This window comes from Balaenoptera borealis (assembly GCF_965194805.1).
Source record: "Balaenoptera borealis genome assembly, chromosome: 8".
Taxonomy (NCBI): Eukaryota; Metazoa; Chordata; class Mammalia; order Artiodactyla; family Balaenopteridae; genus Balaenoptera; species Balaenoptera borealis.
In genome coordinates, this window is record NC_138865.1 from 39,650,756 (window position 1) to 39,663,096 (window position 12,341).

Genomic DNA, 12,341 nt, shown 5'->3' on the forward strand with positions numbered 1-12,341 from the left:
AATTTTTCCTTTCAGGAACCACATTTCACAAACCCCACATTGCCCTAGTGCGCTCTCTATAGAAATCTCCTCTTCCCCATCCACCAAACCCCCAAATACAGGAGTAAACTGGTAACTCTGGCTGCATGGAGAGTTCTATCCCCTGGACCATGATGACTGGCTTAGAAATGTGCCTGTGACCTCAACTAGGCTAATGAGAAGCTTCCCTAAAATTAAAAGATGAATGCCATGACAGAGTCTCCCTCTTTCTCTGGGATTATAGCTGAAAGATTACATAGGCCTGGGGCTTCTATGAGAAATATTTCTGGCACAAGGAAAGAGACTGTCCAAGTATGAAGTCAGCACACAGGAGGAAAGAGAGCTAAGAGATATAAAGAGAGACAGAACCCTGAAAATGTTACTTGAGCTTTCGGATCCAATCATCTCTGAGGTTAGCTGTCACTAACAGAAGTTTGATCTGAATTTCTGTCACTTGCAACCAATAAAATCCCTGGTAACACAAACACAAAGCTATCAAACATACTACCATGGAATTTCCCTGTGCTACAGTAATCTGAGTATCTGTCTATTCACTTTTCTTGATCACGACCTCTTTTTGAAGACAGCTGGATCTTGCTTTATAATTCTTAGCATGCACCACAGCATCTAGCAGAGAACCTTGCACAATGTAGGTCTTCAAGGATGATGGATGGATGGATGTATGGATGGACAACACTTGGAGTTCCAAAGGCACTCCAGGAAGTTGTATTAGGGTGGATTTTCCCCTTTCTTTTTCAAAAAATTTAAGATACATAACATTCCAAATAAGACACTGAAAACAAATATGTAGCTCTACTGTTAACAACATGAATTAAAATGAAAAAAATAGTAACCAATGAGGGAGGAGATACAGCATCTACAGATTCCTTCTACCCAATCCAAAAGAAGGAAAAAAAATAGATGTCAAAATACATGGTAAGTATTGAGGCACCCATTTTTAGAAAATAAATTTTAGAAATAAAGCAAAATAAGTAAATGCTCTGAGGGAACAAAATTACACCAAAGATAAATAATTTTAAAAGGACCCACATAAACATTGCCCCTGTTACATTAAAAAAAACAACATAGATAGAAGGGCATCTTCTGCTCAAAGATCTTGGTTCTCCCTGATATCCAGGGCCTGGAACTTAATAGATGTGCAGGAAGGATTCGTTCCCTTCTTTCCTTCTACCCCACACAGAAGGAAACATTTTAAGACTCCAACCTAATGAGCCAACAACAATTTTCAATGTTAAGAGTTTTTACGAAATGTTTCAAAATTATCACACATTTTCCCAAGATTTTCAATCCACTAACATTTTCAGTAGAAACCACAGTGACCTCCCTCTTCTAAATTATCTCCCAATAAGAACTGCATTCAAGAGGGCCCTATATGTTAATGCTTTTTTTCATGCAACTGGCAGAAAAAAGGACAAATAACGTAGGCAAGGTTTCCTTTGGGGTCGCAACGAGAATTCCCAAGAAGGTTGTTCACTCCTTACAGCTGCGCTAGCATGGTGGCAGTCACTGCTCTGAAATTGTCTGAGAGATTCTCCAGCTCGCTTTGCTGGCTCATCACTGCATCGTCCGTGCTTACGACATGGGCCTGACACTCAGGAGGTATTCAGTCCACGTCTGTGGCACAAGGCATTTATTTTTAACTTTTTATTTAGTTATTTATGCCCTTTATTTTATTGTTGTTTCATTTTTTGTCAGATTTTTAATTTATAAACTCTCCAATTGTATTCAATAAAATACAGTGAGCTAACATAAATAAAAATGAAAGGCATATTAGAAAGAAGAGCCAGGGCAGAGACATCAGTGGAGCTAGGAATTGGGTTTAAAATGCTGGGAAAGGGCCACAAGCATAATTCTAAGCTTTCCAGTGACCACTGTCCCTGCAAAGAAGGAAAGGGGGATACATTTAGCCAGTGGTAACTTCACAGTGTTCATGAGGTGAAAATAAGTCAGATATTAAGCAAAGCGTACCTGTTCTTGAATCTAAGGCCAGACAGGAGATTTTTTTTTTTTTTTTTTACATCTTTATTGGAGTATAATTGCTTTACAATGGTGTGTTAGTTTCTGCTTTATAACAAAGTGAATCAGTTATACATATACATATGTTCCCATATCTCTTCCCTCTTGCATCTCTCTCCCTCCCACCCTCCCTATCCCACCCCTCTGGGTGGTCACAAAGCACTGAGCTGATCTCCCTGTGCTATGCGGTTGCTTCCCACTAGCTATCTATTTTACGTTTGGTAGTGTATATATGTCCATGCCACTCTCTCACTTTGTCACATCTTACCCTTCCCCCTCCCCATATCCTCAAGTCAGACAGGAGATTTTGTTGAAAACCATCAAAAGAACCATGTGAAAGTATTAAAAATGGTCATTAAAGAATGTTCTTCCACTGTGAAGGCAGGGATGCCCTGGATAAAGAATGAATTTTTCTTCTGGTCAAAATGGAAAAAAGCAACAGAAGAGCTGGATTAAAAGGTCAGCAATTGCCCCTCTAGATGCCAAGAATTCCCTTTCATAAGTTACCATCTGCAGAGAGGCCCACAACATAGCTGTGGGCTATAAATTGCTCATGAAATCTACCCCTTAAGAAACGCTCCTAAATCAAAACCACAATGAGATATCACTTCACATCTGTCAGGATGGTTACTATCAAAAAACAAAAACAAAACAAAACAAACAAAAAAACACAAAAAACAAGTGTTGGCAAGGATGTGGAGAAATTGGAACCCTTGCACACTGTGGGTGGGAATGCAAAATGGTGCAGCCTCTGTGGAAAACAGTATGGAGGTTCCTCAAAAATTAAAAATAGAACTACCATATGATCCAGCAATCCCATTTCTGGGTATACATCTAAAAGAATGTAAATCAGGACCTTGAAGAGATGTTAGCATTCTTATGTCCATTGTAGCACTGTTCACAATACCCACAATATGGAAACAGCCTGAAAGTCCATCAATGAATGAATGGATAAAGATGTGGTATATATATAAACAATGCAATATTATTCAACCTGTAAAAAGAAGGAAATTCTGCAATATGTGACAACATGGTTGAACTTTGAGGATGTTTGCTAAGTGAAATAAACCGGTCACAGAAAAAAAAAAAAAAAGAAAGAAACGGTCCTTAGACACCATTAAGTGAGGAATCATAGGGTTAGAATGGGAGCCAGTAAAGTTAATAACAAACAATTCACAAAGGAGAAACCTCAACGGCCCAGGAACATATGAAAAGCTGCTCACCCCTCAAGGAATATGAAATGCAAACCAAAGCCACATGGACTTACCACTCCTCTGCCACTAGCTGGACAAAATGTTTAAAATCTGACAGTATAAAGCATTGCTAAGGATGTGGGGTATTTCTCTTACATTGTTGGAGGGAGTCTAAATTGGCACAAGCACTTTGAAGAGTAATTTGCCAGCATCTTGGAAAATTATACATCACACGCTTTACAGAGTCCAGCAATTTCATTTCTAGGTTTTCACCTGAGAGAAATGCTCACTCCTGCACACGAGGAGACATATACAAGAACATTCATGGTAACACAGTCAGAATAAAAATCTGGAAACAACCCAAGTGTCCATCAGTTTAGAAACAGAGTACAATGAGGCGTGTTAAATAACTATGGTAGATTGAACCAGACCTTTATATCTAAGCAGAAAGAAATACTCACGCTAAGTGAGAAAGAAAAATAAGCAAAATTTCAAACTGATATGTACGTATCATATAAAACAATTGATATGAACTTTTAAAAAGACACAGAAAACAATACCACATAATGTTCATAGTCAAGGATAGTTGTAAAGTACAAAAGGAAGATTGCAAGGAAAGTCACCTTGGGAAAGGAGACAGATCTGCATCAGGGATAAAGAAACTGAAACTGTTAAACTGTTTTATTAAACTACTAAACTATTTCTTTTCTTAAAAGAGAAAAGCCATATGTATAACTGATTCACTTTGTTATAAAGCAGAAACTAACATACCATTGTAAAGCAATTATACTCCAATAAAGACGTTAAAAAAAAAAAAGAGAGAGAAAAGCCTTTGTAACAAAAAAGACAAAAATGTTAACGTGTCAGTTCTGAATATATGCACCTGAAGTTATTGTTATGTCATTACATTTTTATGAATTTTTTAAATGTATGAAGAAAAAAGAAAGAAGGAAGGAAGGAAGGGAAGGAAGGAGGGAGGGGAGGGAGGAAGGGGGGAAAGAAAGAGGGAGAGCCAAAAAAAGCCGCAAAGGAAAAGACCGCAGGGAAGCTGGACCCCAGGGCTTCTCAGTTACTAGGTGACCAAATACACCAGGGCTCAAGTCCTTGGTTCCTTGGACCACCCAAAAGCAAGCAGTCTAAAAGCCTTCTGGTCCCTGCCCCAGAGCCCCTGGATGGGACCAAGAAGACTAAGGAGCATGCTGGGCCGCCCCCTACTGGTGACTTCCACGTGCCTCCAGAAGGACCTTGGCAACACCAGGTCTTTCGAGCTCTGCCATCTCATCACTGCCACTGATCAGAAAAGCAGCAGCTGCAGAGACCAACCCAGGGTTAGGAAGGAGAGAGGAAAGGCCAGGCCAGGGCAGACAGCTGAAAGATGTGTGGACAGGCAATGCGGTAGGCTCTCCCCCAGAAAACTGTCACTGTCACTCCAGTCAAAGAGCTGGCCAACTCTGAGGGCTCCTTACTAAGTCAAGCTTTGCTTAATAGAATCCCCAAGACGGGTCCCACTCCCGTTGAAGCAGTGGAAAGGTCCAGCATTTTGGTACAGACCTTTCTCTCCATGACAGCCCCTAACTCCTCTGACCCAAGCCCACCGATCTGGAAAGCTTAGGCCCCAGGTGCTTTAAGGCACAAGCCCTCCCCCTAGAGCCCGTGCCCCAGTGCTCACATGAGTTCAGCCAAGCTTTCGAGCTTCTGCCCTTCCAACCTGCACACGCTGCTGCCTTAGTTCTCTTTGGGGACAGTTGGCAGCCTTTGAATAGTGACAAAGAGACTTGATGGATTTGGATTTTTAAAATCTGATACCCCTTAAGAGTTTCTCTCCCTTACCTCCTTGGCCTCCAGGCCCCTCAGGCCCACCCCTCCATCCTCAATCTGTGTGGAAGCATTCTCGGCCTTCGACCATCCTGTTTTGCCCAAATATGCCTTCATCCTTCCTAAAAGCCATCTATAGTACTCTTTATTGGGCCTCACATTCTGAGGGTTGTTTTTTATTGTTGTTTTTTACTCTTACTACATCCCAAGACGACTGTCTTCTGCCCTAAAAATTGGAACTTCTCAATGAATTCACCAAAAACTCTTCTGGGCCCCTACAATATCTGAGATGCTGCTTGATTTACAGGCAACATCAAAAAGCCTTTTCCAATCAAAAAATTTTTATTCCATCAGTTGGCAAACATTTCTTTAGCATTTATTCTCCTTCTTAACTTTATAATTAAGAATTAGAGGGGATGGGGCTTCCCTGGTGGCGCAGTGGTTGAGAATCTGCCTGCTAATGCAGGGGACACGAGTTCGAGCCCTGGTCTGGGAAGATCCCACATGCCACGGAGCAGCTGGGCCCGTGACCCACAATTACTGAGCCTGTGTGTCTGGAGCCTGTGCTCCGCAACAAGAGAGGCCGCGATAGTGAGAGGCCCGCGCACAGCGATGAAGAGTGGCTCCCACTTGCCACAACTAGAGAAAGCCCTCGCACAGAAACGAAGACCCAACATAGCCATAAATTAAAAATAAATAAATAAATAAATAAATAAAAATTAAAAAAAAAAAAAAAGAATTAGAGGGGATGGAGGTACTCTTTGTACCCACCATTGTATTTCTGTACTAATATACCTAACTCTCCTGCTGAACTGTTAACTCCTCAGATGGAAGAGTGTTACTCATCAAACTGCACGTCCATTTCCAAACACAGAGCTGATGCTCATAGAACATCAGCTGACTTAAAGCAATCCATCTGACCCACAGGTCCTCCACTGGAGTTTTTATTATCTCACTGGAAAGACCAGACATATACACACTATAGACACTAAATGAAGATTGTGGTAATAGAACATAACTTCATTTGTCATACAGAAAACAAGGAAAAAAAGTAACGACTATAACAGAGGAAGATAGCCAATTCTGAAAGAAAAATTTGTCCAATCTAGAAGCGAATTTAGATCACAAGCATACAACACAGTCAAACCAAACACTCATTTATTTTTCGTAAATGATGAAAACTAATTGCCCTCGGAAGATGATCATTCATTTGCCATCTCAGTTTCAGAAATGTTAAGGCTAGAAAGAATCTTCAGATCCAGCTCTTCTTGACCTTGAGGGGGTGATGTTCCTGAAGGTCAGTGCTCACTGCCACAGTATTTTGATGAGCAAAAGAGAGAAGTTTCCAAGCAGAGGTCCAGTACGTGCACTGCGAGGGTGCAGTGGAAGGAACTACAAGATATCACTGGGCAGTGAAGGCTTCCATGAGGTCAGGCTTTGAAGGGTGCCCAGAAAGTCAACAGATAAAAAATGTGAACATAAGCAAAGTCCACACTATTTGCCATTTTATTTTGTGTTGTCACCAAAGCTTTTCCATTCTCAACATGACATCCAGGGCCTTCATTATGACATTTTCTTGAGGGTAAAGAATTTCCTTTCCTTAGGCTTACCAAAAAGCCCGTAGGTGGCTTTTTGGGGAAAAAAAAGAACAGATAATTTTAGGAAAAATTCACGGAAACATTTTTGAATTACAGGTTCCTAGAAAGGATACTCATCTCATTTGAAAAGATTTCACATTGGCTTGAACAACCTATCAAATAATTCCTCCGGGCAATCTTTCCAAGTAACAAAGAGTGGTTTCTAACGCACCTTTTCTTCCTGTGTATTAGCTTAACAGCAGGATTGCTCCAAAGTAAAATTTCCCTTTACCTTAGATTTTATTACCTGACCTGTAGGTTGATGACATACCAAAAGGAAATGGAAAGAGCAGGGAGTATTTCTAATGGTCGCTCTTCAAAATGGAATTGCTTCCCACTACCCTGGCTACCCTCACCTCACCGCCACCACATAAATAAATAATTAAGCTAATAAAAGTCGATAGAACTCAAATGTCACAAGAGATTGTGATAGGTGCTCAGGCTTACAGCCATGGGGTGAGGCATTTCGGCTCTGATAGGATCCTCTCTGCCATAAGATTTCCATCACGGGGAAGAGAATAATCTGTTTTTAAAAATGTGCCCTTGTTCCTTGAGTCAGAAACCAGGTAGCTTCAGTTGCTCAGCAAAATGCTAAGAAAGAGTTTTGAAAATCAGTCCCTGATGGGCCAAAGCAGGATTCAAAAGAAGAATCTCTCAATCTATCACTCCATTCCTAAGAGAGGGTCCACCACCCCACCTGTGACAACGTGAATGCAGAGAACACCAAATAAGTGGGCTCAGAACCTGAATTCCAGCACCAGCCTACTAGCACAGGCTGATTAGCTGCAGCACTTCCATCTTCTTTTTGGCCACGGGCATAGAAGTAGCCCCAGTAATTCCGTTTTAGAGAGTGCTGTGTGCCAGGCACTGAGGTACCCAGGGGGTGTCTCTCTTAACCTGACAAAGCTACCAGGAGAGCACTATGATTGTTTCCACTTTTTGGAAGAGGTAACTGAGGCCCAACCTTGCTAGGTCATGTCCCCAGGATTACATAACTGCCAAAACAGGATTTGAACCCAAATCTACCTGCCTCTGAATTCTGAGCTCAAACCCACTCTACCGCCCCACCAGGACCATGGACTTATGAGTCCTGCACCTACAATGAAGAAAACTTTCTAAAATTTCTGCAAAACGCATTTTGACAAATAATCACAGGCTGAAAACAATAGTCAATGAAAAGGAATGAGGACATTTTACAGGTTGCTCTCATGTGTTATACCTACAGAGGTAATAGGAGATAAATAAAATATCTTCTCAGATCCTTACACAATGCCAAGCTCTGAGAACTGCAGCTTCCCACAATGCCAAGCTTTGAGAACTGCAGCTTCCTAGAATAGCCTAAATTCCTTGGGAACTTAAGAATTCAAGTGCCTGTGGAGAGGGTGTGGACAAAATGGAACCCTCCTACACTGTTGGGGGAAATGTAAATTGGTGCAGCCACTATGGAAAAGAATATGGAGGTTCCTTAAAAAACTAACAATAGAGCTACCATATGATCCTGCAATCCCACTCCTGGGCATACATCCGGAAAAGACAAAAGATCTAATTCCAAAAGATACATGCACCCCAATGTTCACAGTGGCACTATTTACAATAGCCAAGACATGGAAACAACCTAAGTGTCCATCGACAGATGAATGGATAAAGAAGATGTTTTATATATATATACACACACACACACACACACACATATATGTAATGGAGTATTACCAGCATTTGCTGCAACATGGATGGACCTAGAGATGATCATACTAAGTGAAGTCAGTCAGACAAAGACAAATATTATGTGATATGTGATATCACTTATATGTGGAACCTTAAAAAATAATACAAATGATGTATTGTACATACAAAACAGAAACAGACTCACAGACATAGAAGACAAACTTATGGTTACCAAAAGGGAATGGGGGGAGGGATAAATTGGGAGTAGGGGATTAACAGATGCACACTACCATATATAAAATAGATAAACAACAGGAATTTGCTGTATAGCACAGGGAACTATATTCAATATCTTGTAATAAACTATAATGGAAAAGAATTGGAAAAAAAGAATATACGTGTATACATACATACATATATATATATATAACCAAATCACTTTGCTGTACATCTGAAACTAACAAAATATTGTAAATCAACTATACTTCAATTAAAAAAAAAAAAAAGAATTCAAGTGCCTGGAAAATAGTAAGTGATGTAATGTGAGGGATAAACACACTCTACTAGCTTCACCTCTTCCCAGTTACGTGACCTTGGGCAAGCCCCTACACCTCGGTTTCCTCGTCTTAAAATGGGGTAGTAACAGTACCTGCCTCAGGGAGTTGCTGGAACAATTAGAGAACTGCCCTAGCCCATATGAGAACCACAGTCACTGTTGATTATTAACAGCAAGCAGCAGACTGGGGTTCAGGGGCTGGCTTGGTCACTAACTAGCCGGTAAACTGAATCTCAGCCTGCCTCCGGGGCCCACAGGCGTGGAACAGGAAATTTGGCCTGGAGAATGTCTCAGTTCCCATCAGCACTCAGATTATAAGAAAACTTCTGCAACATGTTATGAAGAAGAAATTACACACTGGGTTTCTCTCTGAGTATTTATGTAGCATCTTTCTAATCCACCTCTCTCAATGAGGTGGGGCCCAGAAAGAAGCACTGCAATTTGTGACCAGAAAAATTAATTGTGAAGAAACCCTTAGAGTTGGATTTCTACCTAAAACATATGAGTCTCCATCAGAAAAAAAAAATGTAAGTTTAATTTGACTTAACTAAATAATAGCCTCCATGAAAATTTAGGATTTGACCCCAGCCTACAAATAATGTGACGTGTAAACCTTATACTGGAGGGTGAGCGGGGTGTCAATATATTTAAAATAAATACATTTTCTTTTTAGCTGCTGACTTTTCAAAATGGGAAGATTTCCCATTTTAAAAATCTGAATTTCCACATTCTCTTAAGAAGCCAGAAGGTCCTCCGAACTGGGCTAGCATTTCTTCCTGGCAACAGTCAGGGCGAGCTGAGTAACATTGCCCCTGGGGGTCTGTAGCACATTTCCAGTTGGTCACATTCTGACCTCAGCTATTTCACTGGCTCACGGAAAGATTTTTATGGCACCTGATTTAATTCTTGCTTGTAATTTCCTCTGAGACTTCCATGCTCCGACTCTTCTCCTACATTGGTATGTTATCTCCATGCACAGAGATCCCTAACACAGATCCCTAAATGAGTTTGCTCAGATAAAATGACACAAAGATCACAATAAAAATACCTCCTTTTCTTAAAGAAGTTACTTCTACCTGTTCCAGAACCTTTAGAAGCTTCCTCTGTTTAGAAACAAACTAAAACTGACACAGACATAGCCAAGTATAATTTTATACTTGGTACAATGGTACGGAATCCCCAAGAGGAGCAAGGGGTGTGTTTTTCCTGACAAAAAATTGTTTTCCTTCCCACTAACTTATTTAATATTTTGCATTAGGTTTCAGATCTTTCGATAGATCATAATAACTTGCCATAGCAAATGGAAAGACAATTAACTAAACGTGTACCATGGCATGGTTTCGCCATATCAGATGAAGAACCCAGGACAGAAATGGTCCTGATACAGCACTGCCATCAAGAGAGAGGCTTAAGTGTTGTTTGAGCCAAAATTTTATTTTGGACAGGTGTACTCTAACATCAGTCGATATGAAACCACCAGAAATATGAGTCAGCTCACTGGGTCACTCGGGGTACACTCTGCAGCTAATTTATCCTGGCAGGCCCACAAGGGGCCATCCCTCTCAAGGCTGGGGGCACCCTGGGAGCCTGAGAGGGCTTTTCCTCTGGCTGGGAAGCCGTCTGGTCACACCCGCTCCTAACAGCTTCTAGGCCAAAACCATCTCTGCTGTGCTCTGTGGGTGGATCTCTGCCGTCTCAATCAAGCATCTGTCCACATTCCGAGGCAGTCATAGCGCTACTTCCCCAGGCAAGCCTGGATCTGCAGCCTGCTGGTACCCCCGCATCTCATCTCGTCCGCGGACGGGGTGGCTTCCACCTGGATGGGCACGCAAGCCAGGCTGCTTGGTCTTTGTAAAAGGATTGTCAGCCCCACCATCTGTTTGTCTGGCTTCCAAAGAGGATGGATCTGGCTTTAACCAGGAACAGAAATTAACATATTCCAGCTCTGGTCAGAGGGGACAACTTCATATCATCTGCAGTCCAGCTTCTAGCAAAGCCTGGCTCAGCAAAGGGTAGGAGGGGATGGGCAACTAAGATCCTGCATTGTATGAGTTTTATAATTACAGCATCGGGAGATGAAATTCTTGGACCACGTTAGCGTCCTTGCAGAATTGACGTCCTTGTCACTTCCCCCAACTTTCACTGACTTTCTCAGAAAGAAGAAAAAGAAATCTACTTTCTGCATTTTTCATAAAAGCTGTGAATTACATCACTCATATTCTCTGCAAAAGAAACTCTTTTCAGAACAGAGTGCCAAACAAAGCTATGTTCCTGTGGACTTAGTAGGCATTCTCCTCCTTAATAATGAGCTTCTCTTTTCACTGCCAGGAAGTTGAGGACAAATGGTGTGCTCAATTACAGCAACTATGTCAACCGTTAGAGTTAGTTGGAGTTCTTGTCTCTTTCTTTTTTTTTTCTCACTCCTCCCTCTCATTTTTACCTTATTAACCTTACTGTGTAAAATAATTACCATCAGTTATTCAAATACTAATGATAAATTGATTAACTGCAACATTTCTATACTCGTCCAATACAAATTATATGGCCATTATGATCAGTATACTGGTACGATAGCATCACCTTACAGTTGTTTTCAAGAAATGAATTGGAAAATCATATTATCCACGATTTTTGTGTGTTTCAAAGTGAGTGTTTATAAAAAGTGAAATCTTGCAACTCCAACCGAACACAAAATTATCTTTTTTCCAAAAAGTTTTTTCCTCTTTTCCCATTATTTCAGGTCAGTCAACGTTTCGTTGATGAAAAGCAAAGAAAAACTTCCAATGATTAGCCCAGGACTTAAGAATTCTAAGAAGCATTCAAGTCAGCACAAATCACAGCAGAACACACTTTTGAAAGCTCTTGGCCTCCAATCGGACCAAATCATTCCATAGGAAGAGAATTTTTGGAACTCACATTTCTGCTCCAACTTCAGGATAGATCAAGCATGGCACAGGGAAAAATGAGCATCAGGCATAATGTCAAGAAAAGAGAATGATTCAAGCAGTAAAATTTTAGGATCTCTTCGAAGGTCTGTTTTGATTTTGACACAATTTCTCGGCCCACATTTATAGGCTGTGGGACTAAGGAGAGTGATAGCATGTGAGGAATACTTCCAAGTTCATCTTCACTTGTTTCCCTTCACGTGTTAACCTTTAGTCGCTTTTATAGAAGGTTAGAGATTATTTTCTTTGGAGTTAAACTACAAAGATATTGGTGGAAAGGGATCCCAGTCATAAGTGGTCACGTAAGGCCACAATAAAGAGAAGCTATTTTACAGAAGGGAAGTGTGAGTGCATCAGAAAGTCCTAAACAAATCTCTTATAAAAACTTTTAATTCAAGGGATATATCATTGCTAGAAAAGACGTATATTTTGGAGGTACCTAGAGGAGTCAAATTCATGGAGATGGAAAGTAGAA

At 40.8% G+C, this 12,341-nt stretch overlaps 1 protein-coding gene across 11 annotated transcripts in view; it reads right to left on the reverse strand.

The window, feature by feature from the left end:
- The window catches only part of NTRK2 (neurotrophic receptor tyrosine kinase 2), a 409,783-nt gene that overhangs the window by 376,841 nt on the left and 20,601 nt on the right, over positions 1-12,341 (reverse strand). The gene's annotated exons all lie outside the window — the stretch shown is intronic.